We start from the raw sequence: 24,461 nt of genomic DNA on the forward strand, positions 1-24,461 counted from the left end.
GTTTTAACTGCAGGGCATGGTTTGGAATGTAAATACATGTAATAGCCACTAAATAAATAAGGACAGGTACAGAAAGCACTTCTCATCTTATATCCCTGACACGAAAAAGGAATTGCTACACTTCCGGATGACATCACACATGACTACATCAGTGTGAGTATGACTGTGCAGTTTCAGATTTCAACATGTCCGCCTGATGTCCGGTTTGTTAAAAAACAAAAAGAAAAGAAAGTCAGCACCTTCCCTAAACTCACCAGCAGCCTTACTACACCATATTGGGGGATGTATACGTGTGTGTCTTCATGCCTCCTCCGCTACACCATTTTAACCAGAGTCTTCATTTTCATGTGTATGTGGGTTGCAAAAGACTTTTTATGCCAATGGTTATTTTTTGCAAAATGCAAGGGAAAAAACATTTTCTTTACTCTGAACAGAAGAAAACCAGTGACCGCATGTCTTTTTCATGACAGGAAAGCACTAGTTTGTGTCTCGTTTTGTTCCAAGTGAGTAAACAATTTTTAGACAGATCATAATTCACTAAATTCCTTTTTTTAAATTTAGATGTTGTAAATGTAGACACGTTTTCATCTTTTCTCATTTGACTTTGACATCACAAAAACACAGAGTGCAAAGCAACAAACTAACAAACATAGATCTGACATTTAACGTTTGCAATGGCCACACCATATGCCCCACACCACTGATGCAAATGTTATCTACTCAACAACTTTCAAAATAGCACATTGTGTCACATTTGTATGTGTGTATCTGTGTGTGGTTTCACATGTCAGGACTGGATTCTAATCACTTTGTTTCAAATTAGTGTGACCATTGAGCGCTACGCAGAGTTCCAACTTTACACATTTTAACCTTGACAGTTAACGAAAGTGGTCACGAAATATGAAATATGAACTCTTTATTAGTCACAGATGCATGAGATGCATTTCTGTTTATGCTGAGTGAGCTCTCTCAACACATTTCAAAAGCTTTCCCTTATGATTCAGCAGCCACCTTTGCTTGTAAACCAGCTATCATTTGGAGCTATAACTTCATTCCAGAGGAAAAATAAAATAAAATAAAATGTTTAAGTAAAACTGTAAACTGTGGGCACCATTACAAACCCTTCTGACCAAATCCAGTTTTCCTTTCAGGCAAAGATGCCATATGGAGTGCCAGTGGTTAGATCTATGCCTCAGCTCTTCCTCTTTGATAAACATATTTCACTGAACTACTAGCGTCAACAATGACAAGGGAAAAAAAGAATGTCTTCAGAGATAAGGCTTGATTAGTTGACAACTACTTTATAAAACGAATGACTTGTTTCTGACACATTACACAGTAATTCACCTTTAAATGGCAGTTCTAATTTGTTACAACTTGCATGTATTTCTCTTTGTGGTGTTCAAAGTAAAAAGTCCCTTTTGCAACATTATTTTGCTTTGATTGTGTTTATTACTGATCATGATGAGAACATGTTGTTATTGACGGGTCATAACATGTTAATCCTAAATGTATCTGAAATATATGTATTGCAAAAATATTAACATGTTGCCTTATAATGTCTACTGTTTCAATACAATATCTACTCATAGTTGAACTGTACTCTACATAGTTTCTAAGCATGATTAAGTATGAAGGTTAGGAAAAGTTTTGTATTTTCTAATCTCATGTTAGCATTATTTTCATGCATAAAAGGACATTGGGATATTGTCCAGAGTTGTTCTCTTTCACATGTACTGGAGTACATGGTGAGAGATGGTCTCTCGTCTGGAAATATTACATTTGGTTTTGATAAGAGTGCTAGCTGGATAGTGTGCAGTAGGCAGGACACATATTGTGCATAATAATGCAAATTCTTCAGACTGCTGTTTTTGCTAAGAGATGCCAATTAGATGCCACATGGGCTAGCCCTGGTTGTATCTGATGATTGTGTCAGATCCTTGTCAAATGCAGATGCATCACAAAAGTGTTGAGAAGACTTCAGGACTACAGTGCATGTGGGAAAATGACTTGAGAAATTACATTGCTATTCAGAATAAACGTCAATAATTGAAACACTACATTTTTGAACCGTAGCAGAGTTTGCATAAGGTTAGGCTGGATGATAGGGTGTACAAAGTGTGTGACTCAGTCCCATCTGTGGCTAGTAATAAGCAAAAACTTGTGTCATGTCGGGAGTCACAATCTTTACCTAAATTTAAAATGAAATGCTGTGCGTGCTTAAAAAGGTTTAATAAAGCTGTAATCACTGCAAATGGAAAGTTTTTGGTGGTGGACTTGCCAAATATTGTAATTTTTATCTTATTAATCAGAAACTGATTGCACTATGCTTCTCTTGAAACACATTTGCTGTTGCAATTTATTTGCATAAGGAAGTTGTAGAAAATGGCACAAGTTTGTCTTGTGACAGTGGAAGTGGATGTTTGATATAAAATACTCCTGATCCTTAGTCTGGCTTTTCTACAGAAAGGAGAACTTCGAGAGGATTACATTGTAGAATAAAGTAGTGTCGTAAGCTAAACTAACTCCACTCCATTTACCCTTAAATATACTTAACTGTGCAACCACAAATGAAGCACCTGAAAGCCCTTGGTTTTTCCATTAAATGTTGTTGCTGAATGAAATCATGAGTCTTTATTTACTGTACTGTTAAGTGTGACAGCACTTGAAATGATTGCTCAGAACAAATTCATCTGCTGTGTTGCCTTCCTTGAGCTGTGGGATCGAGGCGAGACGATGTGTCAGCTAGGCAGGAGTTTCAGAAAACTGAGTCACACAGAAAGAGAAACTAAATCAAAAATATTTCTCACATGAATCTTTCCATCCCTGTCTTAAAGTCTGCAAAAACGCCTTCCTTCCTTCCTGTCTTCTTCCTCCTTCTGTCTTTTGTGTCTTAGCTGATGACATTTAAGCCTGAAAGGTCTTCATCATACTTCAACCCTACTGCAAATATTTTGTTTTAGACAGACAAATTATGTAAAAAAAACAAAAAAAAAACCACCACCACCAACAACAACAAAAAGAGTACTACTTTGGTAATAATAGGTCAAATACTGGCAAACATTTTAGCCAAATTATAGAAAACCAGACCTTGCAGAGTTACAGTTGCAGATTTGTTTTGGAATAACATGCACCACCCCAAAGTCAGTTTGTAGAATGTGATAGAATGTCAATTAGTCCAAATATGTGTCTTTTAAATATAATTTTTCTGTATAAATTTTAACTGTATACATTTTTGTCACAGCGTAAACTTATATCAGAGTATAAATCTAATTCTGAACCGTTCAAAACATAGTTTAAGGTTCCTTTCACATCATGTTGTAGATCTCATTTTATATACCCATGATTGGGAGTAAACCCTTCTTTGGCATTACTCCTTCCTTCAGCTGACTCTGACTGGCTGGTTTTACTCATGTCCTAGTTGCTTAAAAAAAAGAACAAAAAGAAAAGCATCACACTGCAAATATGCTTCTTCGGAAAGATGACCATGAATGCATCAGAACCTTGTCATTTAGTAAATGACTGAAACTTACCCGAATCATCGATACTGTTTGCCAACCACAGTGTCTGCTGGTTTGTTTTATGAACACAATGGCATGCTGGAGGCTGCTAACTGTTGCTAAATAAAATTGGCTGCAAAGAAGATACTGATTTGTCTGCAAACACTTGCCAACTACTTCCAGAACAGAAATAAACCTAAGACAAACTGCACCACAAACACAAAATTAACAATGTTGACCGTCAATGCAGGACCATACCTCTGCGCACCAGATTAAGCCTGGTGACTCCCATCTCCAACTGGTTGGGAAACACACACTTTTCATACTCCACCTGTTGTTGCCAAGGGGTTAGTGACCAGTCTCTGTGCCTGCATGATTGGGACTTTAGCAACCACTCGCTGAAGATACCAGTTATGCATATTTTTTCTTAAAGACTAGTGATGTCCAGGAGGTCACCAACTTGCTCCAGGACTGTGTGACTGGAGCCCAACCTTTACCACATTTAGCAAAAAATATGAAAGTCAACAATGTACAGTGATTTCTCATAGTTTGAGTGATAGTTATGACAGGGCAGGTTGTGTTGTCTGCTAACACTGAAGTCAGATCAGATATTGTTTCTGTTTGTTTTTCTAGAGCAGATTTTTAACATTTTGATGACCAAGTCCTGCTTTAAGGAACCAGCACATAGCTAAAAGCTGTACAGGTAAAATCCACTTTAATATAGTATTTATGATTTGTTTGTTGGTGTTTTATGTTGGTTTAGCTGTTTTATATTTTTTAACCATTAGTGAGGTGGCTGTTGGATTCCTTGACACCAACTGTAGTCTGTTTTCAAAGTCCGTGTATGAAAACTCAAAAGATTTGAAATGGTCTCATTCTGCCCTGCTGTTTTATAGTATGATATGAACTGTAGATGACTACACTTTCTTTTCTCTCTGTTCCCCCACAAGCCAAATAAATTGCTGGCACCACTGGCACTCAGGCTGTATTTTGGAAGCACAGGAAAGTGAGTGTTTCTCATCTTCTGCGATAGATAGATTCAACTTTGAAAAGCTCACATAGTTATTAGGAGGAAGTATAGTATTTTGGTTAATTGATTTTCTTATTTGAAAACAATCAATTATAAACAATAAAAATCCAAAAAGCATTTACTACAATGTGAGACTAAGAAAAGCTGCACATTTTCACATTTATCTATCAAATCAGCCATCGCATGAATCATCTCTGCAGCTCCGATGTTGATCATAGTTAAGAAATTTAATTTAATTACTAGAAATATACAAAATGTTTGACATTTTGATGTTTAGCCACCATGACTTCCTCCATAAAAGGGTTGCTGGTACTCAAATGTCCTACTTCTGCATTTAGTTCTGAGACATTATAGACATGATTGGCACAACCCAAAGAGGTCATTTATCAGTAAAATATAAGCATATATAACATAATAAAACACACCATATTTATTTTTCCCAAGCAACATTTCCTCATATTTAATGTGGGTAAATTTAACAATATTCTATAAAAAGATTTCTTTGGAAGCACCCTTTGGCTTTGCTTGCTTTCTCTTTCTTATTGTCAAAAAAAACATTAGCTTATAGGTACCTATATATATATATATATACATTCCACTTTTTAAAGTTATTTCTCCTTTTCTTATTATGGTACTTCCCTTTTACATGATTTATCTAGAGTTACATGTAGTTGGCAGCTCTAACCAGAGTACAGATTTTTTTTCTTTTGACAGTACAGATGAGCTAGTAACTGCATGTTTAATGTTCTCTTATGTTCTGCTATCTGTTGTTACAGATGTCTTGCTGCTGCTTTTCATGCCTGATGCATTCTTAACACATGCAGAAGGGCAGAGAGGTCATTAGTGCTACATAAGATGATTAATTTATGCAGTTTTAGGCTATACTGCAAATAATTATATTCATATACATGGCGAAAAGACCTAATGAAAAAGTGACTGCATTTATATTATTGGCTGAGACTGTTTTCACATTCATGATGACACTGATAACTCTAGTATCACAAATTACTGTGTTAAGCTGTTTGCTTCATTAATATACTGGCCTACATATGCAGTTACATGATTACCTAATTTATTACATGTTGTGAAGGCGGTTCATAACAAGCCCATAAATTCTGGAGGTTGTCCTATATCCTGCTGAGGATGACTATTTCTTCATAGATAAGAATATTTGCTACCATGGAAAACCCCACTGTCAAGGGTGGAGGAAACAATAAGGGGATGTACTCCAGATTCAGTATCTGAGTTTATGAAGGAGTGTTAGTTTGCTGCATTTTGTTGAATTAACATCAGATCAAAGAACTGCACCTGATTCCCCTGATCTTTCTTATTTTATCTTTTCAATTTCCTGATGTTAAAGATGATATGTAGATGGATTTACAGGGAAACATTTTTTTCTTTGTCATCAATATTGCAAAATTGTCTCAAAAAAATTTAATAATAAAGCAGCCAAGTACAAATGGGTCTCGTGAATATTTCCTGTCTTCAGTAAACAGTTCCCAAACCAGGAGTATAATTAGATATGACTACAAATGTGTCATTGCCATTTCATTTGTACTTTGGATAGAACAGCACATTAAAGAGGGCAGCTTGTACATTTAGGATTTTTCTAACTGGCTGTTTGAGGTCAGCGGTTGTTGTTGAGTTTACTAGTAAGTGAATCCATGGTGTGAGAGTGGGATTGGACTGCCTTATCTGGGCTGTAAACCAGCTGAGCAGCTGGTTTAACCACAGTCCATGGCTCTGTGTGCGTATGTGTTGCACCTAAGTGTGTGTGTGTACGCACGCACGTGCTTGTATCTCTGCAGTGTGCGCATGTGTGCGTGTGCCTGTGGTAATTTTGTTCTTGGACATGTCTGGGCGTATTCTCAGTAAGTGCCGCACAGAGGCCTAAGGCAGTACAATGAGTGAGGTACACACAGACAGATGAGCTGTCATATAGTTTTTTAACATTCAGTACATGGAAATCTTATCCAAATCTAATCTAAGCCAAAAGAAAACACACTAAACACACCTTAGTAAAAGGAACCCCAAAAAAGTACACAAATACAAATCCTTCCATTTACTATGCAGTTTTCAGTCTTTAGCCACGTTTTATAATTTTGTGTGTGTTTCTTTAGTTTGTTGTCATGACTGTGTGTAAAACAACTTGACAGATTATTCGTTTTCTTTATTTATGTAACACTGTCCTTGTGATCAACACTGCAGTCGGGTTCAGTGTAATGTGATGAAATCTTTGTCATCTTGACACATTAACGTCAAAACTGGTCAGCTCACTGGCGGCTCAAAGTTACATCCAAGCATAAAACATGTAGGGACAAAATTAACAACCTTATGAAATACTAGAGAGAGAAATTTTGAAGTAGAGAAAAAAATCTGCCTTAAAATCTGAAAGACTGGGTTTCTATACTTACTTGGAGCCTTAAAAACAATGCTAGAGCTTTCACTAGTTTTCACTCCCTTGTCCAAATAAAATGATTTTACAGTCAATAACATTTGTAACCATGCAGCCACATTTCCTTTAGATACACCAGCCTTGTTTCGTCTCCCATTTATTCCCGATGATTGTCTCCCAGTCAAGATAAAGCATTTATAGGCAGATGAATGGGATAAACTGACACTGTGTACTGGCATTCATCCATCTGTTGGTGTATCTTGTGTGCATCACTGCACATGACCTGATCAAAACGTCAGTATTACAGCCAGTCCTTTTTAGTTTCTATTGTTGTCTGTCACATCTAATCTCTGTTTAGATCAACTGATCAAACCAAAGCCACAGACACACCAAACTTTCCAGTCTGCTCTTTGCTCTGCAAGGATGCACAACAATAAGCTGTCCAATTTGTGGACTCATTTATTAACATTTTTTATTTTCAATCTTAGTTTACTGGGAACAAAGTACTTTACAACACTGCATTTTCTTAGAGTCTGCAAGCTAAGAGGTTGAATGTGATGATTACTGAAACTGTTATTGGAATTGACAAATTAGTAACTTTGTTGAAATCAAAAGAACAGTTTCAAAGAAACACAGAAGACACCCTCTGACATGTGTAGAATTAGCAACCAGTGCCTGTTTATGCATATCTGTGACCTTATCCAACCTCAGCTTAAAAAAATGAACCTCCCATTTGTGAAACCAGTGAATTTGATTAATGATAGATTCAAATTGAAACTTTTACTCATAAGAGGTATATCTGTTTCAGACTAAACTTATTCAAGAAATCTCCACTGCCTTTTCCCCCCACACCAATAGTGTAAACTGCTGACAAACCATCATCACCACCAACTGACAACTATCACTGGATTACTTTTGTTCTTAAAAAAGTTCTCATGTTATACAGAGCTTAATTTAATTTGTATTTTCTAAATAAGTATCTGTGGTCATTTGTCCAATATAGATTTTATGTATGCATATTAAGTAGAAGTTGTGTTGAATCTAAAATTACATGTATCATGACTTCTTAATGTACCTAAACGTCAGTGTGCATGTGTCACAGCTGCTGTTGCCTCTGGTGATTTAAAGCTGTAGCTACGGAAATGACATGATGCCATTCTCATGCGTTTAGAATAGTACTGGTTGCACACAATTAGCACCTTGTAAAAACTTGAAGTGAAATAAGTAGCAGGCAGATGTTAGCTACACATCACTGAGCTAAATGACCTTTGAACTACTGAGGTGAAGTACCTTCAAACCATTTAGTGATCTGACCTTTTAAGCAGTTTTGTATGATCTCAACAGCTTTGAAGAACACTGAAGAGCAAATGAACACTATAGAATAAAGGGGCACTCAGGTGTGAGTTTTTCCAGGACTCCAGAGGAGATAGCTGAAAGATTTTTCAGGAAATAATGCTTTATACTGAGATTTCGAAAGTTTATGGATGCATATTTGTCTCAAACTAATCATATTAGCCTCACTTGCAGTTCACTGGTAATGGTAAAACTGTTGTGTGATTGTTTTGGCATGTCCAACGTCCCACCTCATTTTTATAGTTTTTATTAAATACTTTAAAAGTCAGCACAGGAGGTGGTGGTTTACATATATCTATAAGCACAGGTGGTGGTGATGACAAAAATAGCTAATAATAATAATAATGAAAATGATCGTCATAATCTATCTGTAAAATAATCTGTACAAAAACAAAAACAACACTTTATTTGTTTATTTTCACAAGTCAGTTCATGGTCCAGGAAAAGAATTGAGATAATCATGGCACTTGTAGCTCAATTGATCTAAGTGCCAATGCTGTAAAAAAAAAAAAAAAAGGTCTATATTTGGGAGCCAAAGTGTCCATCTAAAAGTGTGAGAACACGGTTTACATTTGAAGCTATCAACAATTGCACTCTATGTCCTAGCCAAGAGGAAGCAACACTCCCTGAATAACACTGATATTCACATTAACGTGTGCCACCTATCCATTTGAAGCTTTGTCATCATAAATATTTTAATAGATCAGGAAAGAGATACCCAATTTGTAGTAAACATCTCAGTTATTCTTTCCTTTCCAGTTATACTTGCCAGTCCAGTTAAAACAAACTGAAAAAGGAATGTGAACTGAATGAACTAAACCAAATGTACAGAATGTGAACATCTTTTATTGAAATGTGAACTGTGGCTCCTTAAAGTGTACCAACAAACACAACAGACAAGTTCCTCAGTTTGAGATGCTTTATTAGTGTATTGTCATCATTTCTTACAGCCAGGATTCACTTCTGCCTAAAATGAGAAGCACGCAGAGCTTTATAGGCAGCTAAAGATATACGCCCTCTCTCACCACTTTGTCTTTCTCTTTTTCACATGCACTCTTCCTTCTTTGGTCTTTGTCCCTCTTTTAAGTTTACACGGTTCCTTTTACAATACACAAACACACACACACACACACACACACACACACACACACACTGCAAATGTATTTTTTTTGTCTGCATTACCCATATGAACAAACTGAGCTCTTTTCCTGTCCACTCTTTTGTATGTACCATACTGATCGGCATATTGTGCGAGAAATTACACCTGAACCTGAATGTCCATGCCACATTAAACTCCTCAGTTCACCGATCAATCACCCACTTGCTTTAAAAAGTATCACTTCACTGAAGCATTTCCTAAACATGATACCTGAAAACTCCATGACTCTTAAGAAAAACTGCATTTTATTAAATTTTTTTATTTCATAGCAAAATTTCCTTGGTACTTCATACATTACAATCTTACATTCTGTGCCACCATTTTCAACATGGGGAAAAAGACACGGCTGTGAGAACCTGCTTCCTGCTCAGCACTCAAATATCACTGCCTCAATGTAACAGAGGTCAAACTAAACCAAGTCATGTTTTCATGTTTTTTTTCTATGTGTGTGTGTGTGCGTGTGTGTGTGTGCGTGTGTGTGTGTGTGTGTGTGTGTGCAGGGGTGTGGGGTCATATATTGACTATTAATTGACTATTAAAAGTGTTGATTTGTCAAAGCTTCTTTTAGATTATTGATTGGCCCATAAGAATAGTGTGTGCTTCTTTTTTAATAATTAACAGCCAAATGTATCAATTCCATAGGCTAGATAATTAGTTTATTAATTAATGGTAATGTTAGAGCAAAACAAGTACAGGGAAAAAGTAGGTGAGACAAGCATCCACATCAGGTCTTGAAATTCAAGATTGTAGGTACAAGACTACATGTAGTCTTCCCACTTCATGTTGTAGAATGGAAATGTTACATGTTACAAATCTTACACATGCAGAAAAAAAAATTCAGGCACCAATCTTTATATAGTTAAGGGAATAAACCGGTGTATATCAACATTTTCTAGGGTCAGGGTTTTCTAGGCATGACTCATTTTTCACGTAGTTTCTATCCACTCGTTTTAATGCCAATTCCTATGAATGCAAGAGTATGGATACATTTAAAAAGTAGAAAAGAGAGGAGTATATCTTTCTCTTAAAACACAGAAAAGAGGAGCTCTTTAGATCTGGGGTTTCTCCAAACAGAAGCGCAGTCATTACATTCCTACAAGGAGGCGCCTGTTAAGCTCTTTAACACCATCTAAAGAAGTTCCCTAACATTGCTGAAGTCATACCTATGACTCAGGACGGAAAATTTTTCAAAACCCTGCTCAAAACATGGGAATTTTAGGGTAAAAACCATTTTTTCCTGATGTAGTATATTTCAGGAGAAGTGGGGAAAAAACAGTTCCTATCATGTAAAATGTGTGCACATTTCTGATGAATGACATGTTCTCAGCAATAACGGCTTTTTAAAATTTTACTACGTGGTTGTAATGTGTGACAATAGCCATGAAGCCCACTCGCCCCATGAATGGCAGCCTGTTAATGGTTTTAAAACACTGTAGTGTTACTCAGCAGTGTCAGTCAACCAGACCAGTTAGTCCTTAAACTGTGGAACTTAATCGCTGGTGTAAAAAGATATTTCTGATTAAAAATAATAAATAAATATTTTTTTAAAAACAGTTTCTCCATCGATTACGAAATTTGATCTGAGATACATCTAAGTCACAACTACAGACAAACACAGTCTGAATCACAAATACCTCTTGAATTCCTTTTTTTGTTCATCCTTTCAACCTTTGAGCAAATAATTCCCTGAGGCATCTCCACAGTGCAATTTATTTTGCCAAGAACCAGCAGCTGCAAACCACAACACAGCACCACCTCTTCTGTAGCTGCCTGCAGTCACCAGCCTTTCCATCTCATGATGATGAGGTCATAACCACAAAGTGCCTCAGCAACATCTCAACTGGAACAAACCCAGAGAAAAATATTGTTAGGATGCAGGGCAAGACATGGAAAACATGGAAATGATGAAGTGTAGGAAAAGACATAAAGAAACTGTTAAAACATAAGGAGACGCTGCATTAAGCGGTCATCTGATATTATTAGGCATCATTAGTACTGTAGTTAGAAAAGCACACAATGCAACACAATCACAATACGTTTTCCAACATCAAAAATAAATGTTTTAGAATAAACCCTTATAAGTTAGCTACAGCACTTGTTGTAGTTGGCACCACGTGTGCATTCTCGTTATATGCAGCACAACCTGAGCTGCATTTGCTGAGTTCAATTACAATTACACATTTTCAGTTATGTTCATGCTCAACGTCTGATTATTTTCTAAAAGCCTTTGGAAATTTTCCTTTGAAGGATCAAATGTCTTAGTTAGACTTACAAATCCTAGGAGATGAGGGCATGTCTCCCTCTCAACTGATACCACACTGACAACATTTCTAAACTCATCAAAAATCAATCTATTTATAAAGCGCTACTAGATTTATTTACTACCACTTCACAACTGTTGTTGTGAAAAGAACTTCATCAAACAATTCACAGGACTGCTTAAATAGCAGCATCTTTTTTTATAACTCTGAGCTCTTTCTCGGGCTACTACACACTGCATTACTGATGAAGGTTGGTGCATAGTAATGTATGTATCAGGCTGACATTAAAATCAAATTCATATCAAAGCTGTAAGTGTCTCCAACATCTGAACGCAGAAGCCTACTCCCTTTTAACCAGAGTGGCGGCTGAATCATCTCTTCAATTTGCAGGAGGAATATTACTAACCAGTTTAAGTTTTACTTGCCATTTCATTTTGTTTTCTGGCCACATTTAATCATTAGAACTAGTTAGATTTATGTTGAATATTTTATGAGTATGTTTACTCCATATTCTTTAGTTAATCAGTGTATTTTGTTAAAAGGTGTAAATAAAACACGAAAGGAAGGTATCTCATTGTGTCAAGCACAAGAATCTTGGTCACAGCGATTGCTATTTTAGAAATGTTGCATTTATCTCACACGGAGTGTTTCAAATTCGAGCGATTAGAATTCGTCTCAGGCGAACGGTGTGCTTGTGTGTGCGTGTGATGATATTACACAAGAGTAATCCACATACAGCTCTGAACACAGTGGCAGACAGAGCACCTGCACCCTCAGGCTTTCTTCATGGGCTATTGACGCATAGCATCGCGAGGCCTCATAAGGTGACTTATCAGTGTTTGAGCCACATAAGGAAGTAGTAGTAGGAAGTAAGGGAGAGAACTGGAAGGTATCTGAATATCTGCCGCCGAGGAACCCAGGGCTGCTCCGTTTCTGATTCTGTTCAGTCTGCGCTTTATGACACATATCCTTTGGCAATATTCTGTAGACTGTTGTTTTAGCATATTAACCTACTATAATGCTAAAATTAATTTCAATTACAAAACTATAAAAAGATCTAATATACACCTATTCAAAATTTTTCACCCAAAAATATACTTGAAAGCAACGTCTCCTGCCCTGCATGCTAAAAATTGATTCCAAGCCCAGTGCAGTAAACTGTGACTGTATCTGAAACGTTGGGAGTGACGCTCTGCTCATATTTCCTTTTTAGATACTAGAACTGAACAGCATAAAGACATGCAAAGTTCTTTATCAGAAAGTATACAGCTACAGTTTAAAGTTTGTAGGTTTTTAATCTTTAGACATGTCTGTAGAGTTCACAAAAGTTTATGAAATGTATCATTTTATGAGCTATGTATAAAGCTAAATTATGCCACTGAAACGTAGGCTACCGCACAATTTGATCTCTAAAATGTTTCGGTTCTCAACTGTTCATATGTAGTCATTAGCAAAGTTAGGAGACTTAACTTTTTCAAACTTTAGGAAAAGTGAGCTTCTGTGCACTTAGAGTAGATAAGTACCGCCTTTGCAAACACAAACACAAGTGTAGACAAAAAAAACAACTGGACTGCAAATGTAGTGGATGTTATTTCTTTACTACAACCTAGTGTTTATAAATTCACAGAAACATCTGTGTCAAATTGTCCAACATCTCTGTAGCTTCCCACTTTGGCTCCACACACACACACACACACACACACACACACACACACACACACACACACACACACACACACACACACGGCAACGATCATCAAAACAAAGGAAAAATTGGGCTGTGATCATGACTAAAAATACAATGTAATTCACAATCCAGAGATGATTCTCCACTCTTATTAAACTTATTGGTGTATGTCGTTTCTTTTCCCTTCCTTTTTCCACAGACAAAGCCACAGCAATTAGGTTAGGTTTGGACATGAAAATAATTAAAAAGACACTCACTTTTCAAAGATATCCTCCCATCATCTATTCATTTTCTTGTTTACACCAGTTTGTCCAGACTACTAGGCATAATACGTTGGCAATCTGTTTATAGGTGAATATGTACCATGCTACAGTAGCTTGTGCGTGTGTGTATTCCACTAATAATTGGAACCTGGAGAAAAGTTTGGATAGCTACCTTTACCCTGACCATTTAATCTAACAGATTAGCTTGTTCATCCTTAATTTATCTGAGACTTCTCACAAGCCTTACCAGCTCTGAAGCAGGTGAGATCTAAGTTATTAGCCTAGACGTCTAAAGAGAAAAACTGTTGCATAAACTATTGGTTCAAAAGAACCTCAATATAGAGGAAACAGTCTGCACCATAAACTGTTGTAAGATGATAACAGTTTCAAGAAAAAGCTTGTGAACCCTTTGGAGTTCTGTAGTAACTACTCTTAAACTTGTACTTCTAGAGTTGCAGTTTTTTACTGAAGACAATAAGTAATTACTTCCAGTGCAGGGCTGAAAAAGTGAACGCTCACTGTGAGCTTCTAAGTCAAAGGCATTAACCAATTTTAAATTGGTGGTTATTTCTTCTGTTACACAATCTTATAACACCCCACTGAGCATACAAGTATAATCTCTGCCAAGAAATACAGTTAAATTATAGTCAGTAAAATATTACAGGCCTGACATTATTTACTTTCCATTGAATGTCACGCTCTAACTCTGGAGTTGTTAAAATAATAAGTACTTTTTCATAATTAAAAACAAAGTTTAATGCATGTGGGGTCAAGGTTAAAGTTTTTGAAACTTGTACTTGCTTAAACAGAATTTACCATATCAGATTTAGTTTTAAGGCTAATTATTAGGATGACGGTTGCTGTGCTAAGTCACAATGGACCCTGTCTGCACAGTCTAAACAGACTAAAACAAAGTGTTTCTGTGGCTCTGTCTGAAGAAAGAGCCTTACAGTTTTGGCTACACAACAGACAATAGGAACCCTAGCTTTGTGGATCGGTGGAAAAGATGGAAAAAGATGAAAGCTGTTAGCAGACATTTACGCTTAAGGCCTTTAGCAGATGAATTTTTTGGAAACCTTATGCTTAGTTGCAAGTGTTTTAACTGAGGATGAACCATATGTTTTCCGTTTGATTGAGGTTACTTTTTAACACAACATGCTGATCATTAAGACTCGTCCTTCATGTTTCCAGTCTCCAGTTCATTTATTATTTTTACTATTTTTGTTAATTTATGTCTTATTTCAGCAAGAAATACATGTTTTCTAATACAGATCCACTTGCAGCAAGGAATTTCTAAAATCACCTGGGGGTTTTTTTCACAAATAATGTAATAATTTGTATTTCCTGCTCGTCTCTGCACACTATGTTTAAAGAGCAGCTGCCACTAGCATTTTACACAACTATAAATGTTCTGCTCTTGGCTTTTATTTAAAATTAGTTTTGGGAGAAACGACACAGCTAAAATCCCCGGAAACTGAGCTCTCTTATGTAAGTTTGCACAATATAAAACAGACACAGTATACAAAGTGTACACAACCACATTATTAAGACAAATTTCTACAGTTGTCCCCTAACTGACAGGATCTCCTCCTGAGGATGAATGTCTTTAGCCATCTTAAAGTACCATAGGTGAACACTGTGATTAAAGACTTTGTAAGACGTGCAACAAGATAAATTACAGTCTTCCATTTATAACCCACCCTTTCTCCTCACACTGCACCTATTACAGGCCGGACGGCTAGAAATTTTTTTGCTTTGGTGATGCTGTTAATCATTCTGCTAAGAGCTAAGGAGATAAATTAGTCTGTTGCCCTTTTAAAGTGGAGGCCCACTTAGTTTCAGACTCGGTATTGCTGTGAAAGACATTTCAGCATGCAGCTCAAGCTGCATTTTTAGGGTTTGAGATTATTGTCAAAAGCATAGCTGCATAAGGTCGGATCTCAGGACACTGAGAAAAAACATAGTGTTTTATATCCGTTATATAAATACCCTTACTAATTTGTACAATAGCCCCAGAGCTCAAACTGCTCACACTCGCAGCACTTTAACCACAATCTGCTTCTCCTCAAAAGTAAACAACTTTTTGAAGAAAGCGGTATACAACGGGAGTGCCCGTTCACTCCAGTGATTCTTTTCTCTCAGGACAAAAACACAAGTTTGATGAATAATTTACTGAAGGTACAGGACTAGATTAACCAGTCTGATGGATGAGTGGGTGCTTTGTCTTCCCTGTTTGCTTTAGTGGATCTGCATTTAGCTCCTACCGAGTGCATTTATCAAAATAAAACTGAATGTGTTAAGATATTTAACATTATTGCATCTCTGTATGAATAAATAAATAAATATTAATCAGTTCATTTAATGGCATCATCGCTGTGCTTTCTAACTTTTAAATATGAAAGGTTTCGGTTTTGACAGATTGCCAAATGAATCATTAAGAAAATTAAGTTTAGTATTCATCTTGACACTTTTTTTTGATGCGATAACAACCAAAGGCACTCCTTTTAAATTAAGAATTTGTATCTTTAAATTGATGCCGTTTGTGTGTTTGTGACAGCAGATTGAATTTATCACGATATGCTGTGTGTTAGGCAGATTTAGTACCCAGTATGCAGAGTAAAGGTAAACTCATGAGACTGGGACTCAAGGAAATGCAAAACAAAACTAAGCTGGAGCTAGAAGTGCAATCTTGGAGTCAAAAGGGAAACCACAGAAGGAAGGCGCACAGAGCACGTAGGAGAACACGACAAGGAACTGAGGAAAACTGAAGGCTTAAAAACACACAAAGTATCTGAGGAGAGGACACGGCTGTGGAAAATGAGGCACAGGTGAAGAGAATTTAACTAACAAGACAAGAAACCACAAAACTGAAGATGAGGGACTGGCAAAATAAGGAAACAATGACACATTAGAACTCCTACACTGAGGGAAGGCTACGGAAAATAACAAGACACTATACCAAATTACCCAAAGCAGAATGCTAATAAAAAAAACATCACCTCAAATTTTGGCAACTATTGTCCATGATGTGAATATGTAAACATTGTGTTTCTATTCTGTGTCCTGTTCTGTTTGTATATGTGTGTTTTTGCTGCTGATACACCAAATTTCCTCTTGTGGGACAATTAAAGGATTATTCTATTCTATTCTATTCTATTCTATTCTGTTCTGTTCTGTTCTGTTCTGTTCTATTCTATTCTATTCAGGAAACTAGAACTCAAGCACAAAATCCAAACATAATTATAAGCACACTGGATATCATAGATAAGAAAAATCTTAACTGAAATAAGAGAACAATCTCAAAATACTGAGTCAATGACCCAGGAGCCATGACAGAATTTTCTTAGGATACAAGTTATTTTGCTTTTAAAGAACAATGTCAGTGCTCGATTAAGCCGAAATGCACTGAAGCTGTTCTTTATATTAAAAGCACTGCTGGAGCTTTAACCTCTTCAGACTTTGTGCTCTTTTCCATGCACCTTGTATGGAGCTGTAGCTCTCTCTCTTTCAAGGAAGATGAATTTTAGCAAAGCTTAAAGCTTTTTTTGTGTGTTTTTGTAAAGACAAAAAGAGCAGGAAATTTGTGCAGTTTTGTTGCATATGAAGACTAAGTTCCATTTACAGTGAGAACTGAAGTGCAACAGCTTTTCTCTGCCTATTAGTCATGATCTTGGAAGATAAAAAGAAATGTATCTGTACTAATTTAGTCTTTGCTTTTAAACCAAGATAGCCAAAGAGAAGTAAACTGCAAAGAATCCTGTGAAAGGAAGAGAAAAAAAATCACTGGCCCCAAAAACAGATCAAATACAAGATGAGAAGAGAAATCTAGGGACACATGCTCTAAATCCAGAAATGCAAAATAAAAAAAATGTGTCATGAGAGCTCCTGAGCGATTCCATTTCTGGGGCTGTTTTTTAAAAGAGCTGTTCCAGACAGACATGCGTAATTGTTCTAATTCTAACCTCATTAGGTTTTGATATATTTCATGAAAGAAAAGTAACATCCGTTGTATCTCTCAATATAGGGAGTGGTTTCCTTTAAGCACTTTCTAACTATCATGCTTACAGACAGATGTAGGGGGCAATTTTGGGGTTCAGTATTTTGCCCAAGGACACTTCAGCACTAACCTTCTCATTAGCATACAGTCCCATCTGCCTCCCAAGACACGGCCGACATTCACTGGTGGCCATAACTGGCTGCATACTGTCAATGTAAATGATAAGTTCTTTTTAGACTTTTTTTTTTTTTTGTTAAAGTCAGAAAGAGTCAGGGTCCAAAAACTGTAAACAAAAAACAAAAAACAAAAAACAAAATGATGCAAGGACATAATGTTGCAAAGAGGAGTCCACATAATTTTCCAATATGCAGCACCATCTGCAGTACTGCTATGGCAGCTAGGTGTTTACAGTGTAACAAATATACTGTGTTTTTTCTGTGAGGGCTGACACACTAAAGGAAGAAGGGATTTTCTTGCACTTTCAGATTTGGATTGAAGGTTGGGCAACTGAAGCTAACTGATGTTCACTTTTAATTTATTATGTGCAGCCTGTGAGTGTTAACACAAATTGCTTACTGGTTAAAGATCAAAGGTTATACCATGGGATTTCTCAGTTAAATCACTCTATTCATTATCGGTGGAAGGAGATGAAGCAGCTTGATGGATGAATGGATTTATTCTCTTATTGTCACTTTTGATAAATTGGAAACCTGCATCAGCGATAAGCAGGTTTCAGAGTACTTAGCACCAGATGTATGAATTGGCTGGAGATCAAAGGTGACAACAAGGAACTTGTGCAGTGGATAAGTTATCCTCCTGTCAGTCCTCTCTGGCAAATTGTTTTCCTTTTTTGTCCGTATCTCTCAATTTTACTTCCCAATAAATGTGTCTAATTTGGCTAAGAACACACACCATAGGCAGTTAATAAAGTAAGGTATATATATGCAAACACTGGAAAGCACATGAAGAAAAACTACTATTAATATTCAAACTAGAAATGAGGTAAGTTTTCAGAGCTCAGAGATGCCCATCGTCATAGAGCATGCAGCAAAACAAATCAACATTTTAAGTTGGCTTACTGATCCCTTGTGATCAAATGAAGCAAAAGCCGCCTACAACAGTGCAGAGAAACCACATAACATTTAACACAGCTCAAAGCTTTGAAAACAACAATCCTGTCAAAAAAAGCCTGTTTGCTTGGTTGATTTACAACACACACATGAGCACAGTCCTTGATGTTCACTTTTATTTTGTATTGATTGAAAACATAACAAAAAAACATAATTTCTATGATTTTATTTGCATTAAACTAGTCCTGGTTTTATTTCACAATATGTTTCTTCAGTGCTGAGAGTCAGTTACATTTTGTTTGAGCTAATAAGTATATTTTAATATCTACACAAAGGGCTAGTGAGATACTGCAATGACACTGTGCACTTGTGCATGGTGACTGTAAATGTCCTATTTCATAATTTTCTAGTTGAAACTACAAAAATAATGCAATTGCTTAATTACTGTATGTCTATGTGAGTCTTTAAGTACTCTGCTAATAGAGCAGGAGTGAGTGATTTATTTTCCACTGGACTTGCTTTCCGCTTACATTTTTACAGAAAAAGGAGTTCACTTGCTGACTCGAGAGATGGATGTGGAGATAAATGGCTCAGCCAGAGACCAGAACGAGAGAGTTGGGACATTTACCACAAATTGTGATATGGTCATGCACACACACACACATGCATGCAGCTGTCAAAACAAGTGAAGGAATAGAGGTTGTTTTGCACAAGAGGGAAAATCTATAACATCTGCTACTTTTTTGCTTATTGGGTGCATGTATACTTGCATTAGTCATTTTGTAGAGTCATAAAATCAGTTTATCACAATGTAGGGAGTCCGCTAACTATTAGTAAGGAAAAATAAGTCTCCTCTAGATGTAAATTAATTTCGGGGAGAAGGCTTGGTTTAAGGTAAGTAGTGGTTATGGTTGGGGCGAGTCTCAAGGAAGTGTGCCAGTGTCCTCTTAAGTGATGCAAACACAGCCATGTTTGCACATCTGTGCGTGTGGAAGAGTGAAGACTGGAAACCATCATACTACACTTGCTCTCACGCACTCACCCTGAAGAGAGTTGGCTAATTAAATTATGTGGCTGTCAGAATAAGGCTTTGCAGGTCTGCATTCAATTTTCACTTTTCATTTAAAAGAATTAAAAACACAATACTGACCAAACCCCAGGGACTGGTCTCTGTGTAGTGTACTTTATTCTAACTATTGTGACTAAAGCAACATTTCTAACTTAATGCTGATCTCACTACAACTGTGCAGTTGAATCAAATCTGTTAAAATAATGCAAATTATGTTAACAGAATGTAACATCATTTACAGGCTATTTCACATAAATATTCAGGGAAGACAATTATTGTACAGCTGCACCATGTCTGGCACCTGTTTTCCATTGTTAGACCTCCGATTAACAGTACAGTTAAACTTATGTTATACTATAACTTTGGACACAATAACAATGTTCCCCCAAATGCGACAGCCTAATTACTACTTGACGTAGCTGCAAAGCAATCTTGTTTATATTTCCTTCCTTGTCTTGTATTTCTGTCTTTATGATCCAAGGTGAGTGAAGTGAGCACAAGGCAGGGTCTCCATCCAACAGAAAGTTATCCAGCTATCATGGAATGGTTTGCAAAACTAAGGACATTTATCTCGTGGTCACAAAACTGGACTTCTCTCTAGATCTTTACCTTAATATGTAAAGTGCCCTTTATTCATTTTCAGATGTGATTATCTATTTTTCCATTTGTTTTTGACTGCAGTAACCGATTTAGCAGTTTTGCCAACAGTCTTTGTAAGAGACATGAGATTAAAATCTACAAGCAAGCCTTTTATACTTGATATGTTATGCTTGCAATCCTTCCAACAAACTGTCAGGAAAAAATGAGCTGCTATTGTCACACACTCCCCACTTAATCACACTTAAAATTACTGTGATAAAGGTGCAAACATGTTGTGGCTGGTGGGTCAAATCGCAGTAATCCAGCACAAATAATCACAGTTTTATAATCAGTTGTGTTTGTGGGAGTTCCAGAAAGACATTTTTTCCCTTTCTTTGACAAATAGGTTTACTTACATTTGGCACTACAAAGAAACGTGTTATACGATCTCAAATAAGTTTGTAGTTTTTCTTACTTGCTGCTCTTTTTTTTCCGATTCAACCTTCACCTTTTTTGGAAATATTCCTAAAATCATTACCAGTTTCATATTTATTCTGTTTATATGTCACAGAGACTGCCTCGGTTTCCAGATAGTCTCTATGAAAACGCACATTTAGATGTATTTTACACACATACTTTACAGTATGAGCTTCACCTCGTGAGAGTTGCATTTTTTTGTCCCTCCATCTGACACCTTGACGTTTACAATATTGACCATTAACACGCTGATGAATGAACCAAGTCCACTTTAGTTAATTAATCTGAGCTGCTGCAGTCCCACCACCAGTCCACCAGCAACGTAGAATTGACTAAAATACAGATGGAGTAACATCATTTCTTTAATGTTTCTCCATACATTTAATTTTTCATATTATACACAGTACTGGATGTGTTTTGTCCCTTTGCTTAGTGTGAAGAAAGCAGATTTATGTTGGTCGTACTATCATTTTTTTCAGCCAGTCTTGAAGAAGGCGCACAGGCTCCACACTGTATTTGCACTATTTTAAACTCTATGCAGGAGTTTGTTGAAATAGAATATCAGCAGGCACTAGAGATAAGGTTTGGTGTTGCTCAAAAGCACACACAGAAGGAATCACTGCATTGCCCTGCTGTAATCTGCATACAGAAACTGAGAGACATTGTTGGAGGACTTTTGATACCCTAAATGACTAATGAACTACAGCTTTTACTAATTTAGGCAAAATATAACAATATCACAGAGCTGGTGAGATGAAATGAAATTACTCCTAGCTCTAGTGCTCACATTGTCTGCAACTGCGAGCTGGAGATGAGCAGACTTCGACAAAATATGGTAATGTCAGGTAGGTGTATAAATCACTTTAACTTCGGGTCAGGGGTTTCCCATGTTTGATCTTGACTACACTCGCAACAATATAATCCATGTGTGTAATATGCACTGCCGACACACAGTAGGAATAGCGAAGGATTAAAATCAGATAAACATATTTGATATCTTCAACAAGGCACTAATCAGACTGCCAAGTACAGTAGTTTACAAATGTGTGCACTCCTACCAGATGAGCTTTGCTGGGGTGGTTTCCCCACCGCTTGTCAGGATGGGTGAATGTGGTGGAAACCAGTCTGATAGTCCTGCGGTGAAACTGTTTCTCAATCCTGCGTCTTAGACCTGCAAAATAAAAAAATCCCCACTTTAGCATATCACCTCAAAGAATTGAGTCCTGGAAACACGGCTTTCAAAACAAGCAGATATATTATCTAAAGAGTCTCAAACTGTAAGACAAAGGCATCAGTATGTTTCATTTTTAATGATGTTTAAATAAAAAACAAATGTCTTAATTTAGTTTTTTCATTTGTTTTTTCCAAGTTCTTAGGAATTCTGGAATCTCGGTGCCGCTAGGTTTTCTTCTAAAGTGTGCATTTGCTGTGACACATATGCTTTTTAATGTAAATACACCGAATATAATTGTCTGGACAAAAATTAGGTCAGTTTTGTCCTTAATCTAGCATCGGTAATATACCATAGCAACACTAAACCATCCAAGAAGCCAATATACCACCATTATGCACAATTATACAATCATACTAACAGAATTGTTATAAAAAATATCTAGTCTGTTACGTGTTTACAACGTGATTTATTTTGCAACATTTAAAATATTACTATAAAAATGTCTGTTAAAGCTTAAATAATATGTTGCCCAAATTCTTTGATGTTATCGTTTTGTAGGGTGCAATATGATATCACAGTCCTTTCAGCTGACTCATAAACGTCTCTGTATGAATGGTGCAAAGTTTATGCGGAGGTATACGCACACACACGGCACAGTTTTAATTCAGAAACACAGTTTCCGTACAGAAAGAGCCGCGTGCATTTGTCATGTGCAAAGCACCCATTATTTACATGCAAATTTCTCACGGAAAACTGAAATGACGCTGTCTTCATTGCTACGCGCAATTAAAATTTTCTGGAGTGACGCCAGGATGCCTTCACTGCTGGAATTTATCGTCTCTCACATTTTAACCACTGAAAGATGCCGGATGAGTACACATCGTTTCATAATTAGGTGAAGTATGCATGTTCCAATAACACTGTACATGGGTGATGGGTGCAGCTACTGATGACAGAGTACCGAAAAAAATATACATATAAAATCTTTCTAAAAAATAATTTCCAGAAAACCACGTACACTTGGATCCGACTACCTGACTTTCTCTGAAAATAGTACACAGGTTTTAGAGATATTCCAGTAACTCACACACCAAATCACACAAAGGTTTTTTTCATTTAAAACAAACAACAATCTCTAACCACTTAACCTTCCTACATGGGTCAGAGAGAAAGTGATAGGAACCCGGGTTTAACATTTTGTGCCAACAGTCTTCTGACTTAGTTTCTCACCATTCACATGTCAGTGCATTGTTTGACACATGAGACCATGTCTGAAAAGTCATCCCACACACAGCAGACAGATGCAAAAAGCCCTTTTTGTGTGGGTGTGTTTTAACTAAACATGAAGCCTGCTTATGTGTGAGAGACAAAGAGAAGGTGAAAGAAGCTCAGATGTGGGCGGTCAACTTTTAATATTCATATCTTCCCATCTTTCATTTATAAAGGAATTATTTAAAAACTTTGGAGCGCTAGTTATATCCTTTTGTATCCTGTTCCTCCTTTGTTTTGGCCTTACGTGTTGAAATTTTCAACAGTAGGACACAGTTTTCCCTCGAGAATTCATAGCAGAAATACTGCACTGAATCACTGATGAATTCTTTTTGTACTTAGAGATTTAAAATGACCAGTTGCAGAATACGCAGAACACTAGATGATGAGTGGTTGTTAGGATTTTTTTAATTTGTTTTTTTACACACACTCACACACACCAGAGCTCCTCTAGCTACACTGCAGCAGTACACCCCCAGCAAATCTGACTCCTTATTCTGAATTCACAGGACCACTGAGGTTTTTATTTGATGCTTTTGCAGAAAATCTGACCCAAAAAAGTTGGACTAAATCATATTTACAGGGATGAAACATCTGTGTTTTCAGTGCTGGAAGGCCATGACTGTAGAAACAAGCATACTATTATTTACAAAGCTAAGCTGTCTATTTACAGATGACAATTGACAAAACCTAAATGAATAAAATGTAATCTATGGGGTAATGGGATAGCAGAGAGGTTTGAGCAGGTAACCCATATGCTCAAAGGCTAATGCAGGGGCCTGGATTCAATTCTGCCCTGGACTATTTCTTGCGTTACATTCCTCTGCTCTCCTTCTCCCACTTTTTCCTGTCTGCCCTGTCCGAAATAAAGGCTAAATGCCCCAAAATAAAGCTTTAAATATCTAATCTGCATTATTAGTTTTCCTTTCAAGATCATCAGCTGAATCGCTGCTAATAGTGTTCTATATACATTTTAACACTGAGCCTGGTTCTGCCGGAGGTTTCTTCCTGTTAAAAGGGAGTTTTTCCTTCCCACGATCGCCAAAGTGCTTGCTCATAGGGGCTCATATGATTATTGGGTTTTTTCTCTGTATGTATTATTGTAGGGTCTAACTTACAATATAAAGTGCCTTGAGGCGACTGTTGTTGTGATTTGGTGCTAATTAAAAAAAAATGAA

At 36.8% G+C, this 24,461-nt stretch overlaps 1 long non-coding RNA gene across 2 annotated transcripts in view; it reads right to left on the reverse strand.

Moving 5' to 3' along the window:
• Positions 1-375: 375 nt before the first annotated feature.
• The window catches only part of LOC102313319, an 85,227-nt gene continuing 61,141 nt past the window's right edge, over positions 376-24,461 (reverse strand). For both annotated transcript variants that reach the window (XR_006054340.1, XR_006054339.1), the window contains 2 exons: positions 21,899-22,011; positions 376-17,851 (listed from right to left, as the gene is read on the reverse strand). This is a non-coding gene — a long non-coding RNA (uncharacterized LOC102313319). The remainder of the gene's footprint in view (positions 17,852-21,898; positions 22,012-24,461) is intronic.

This window comes from Haplochromis burtoni, unplaced genomic scaffold, assembly GCF_018398535.1.
Source record: "Haplochromis burtoni strain Fernald_Lab_line unplaced genomic scaffold, NCSU_Asbu1 Contig_46, whole genome shotgun sequence".
Taxonomy (NCBI): Eukaryota; Metazoa; Chordata; class Actinopteri; order Cichliformes; family Cichlidae; genus Haplochromis; species Haplochromis burtoni.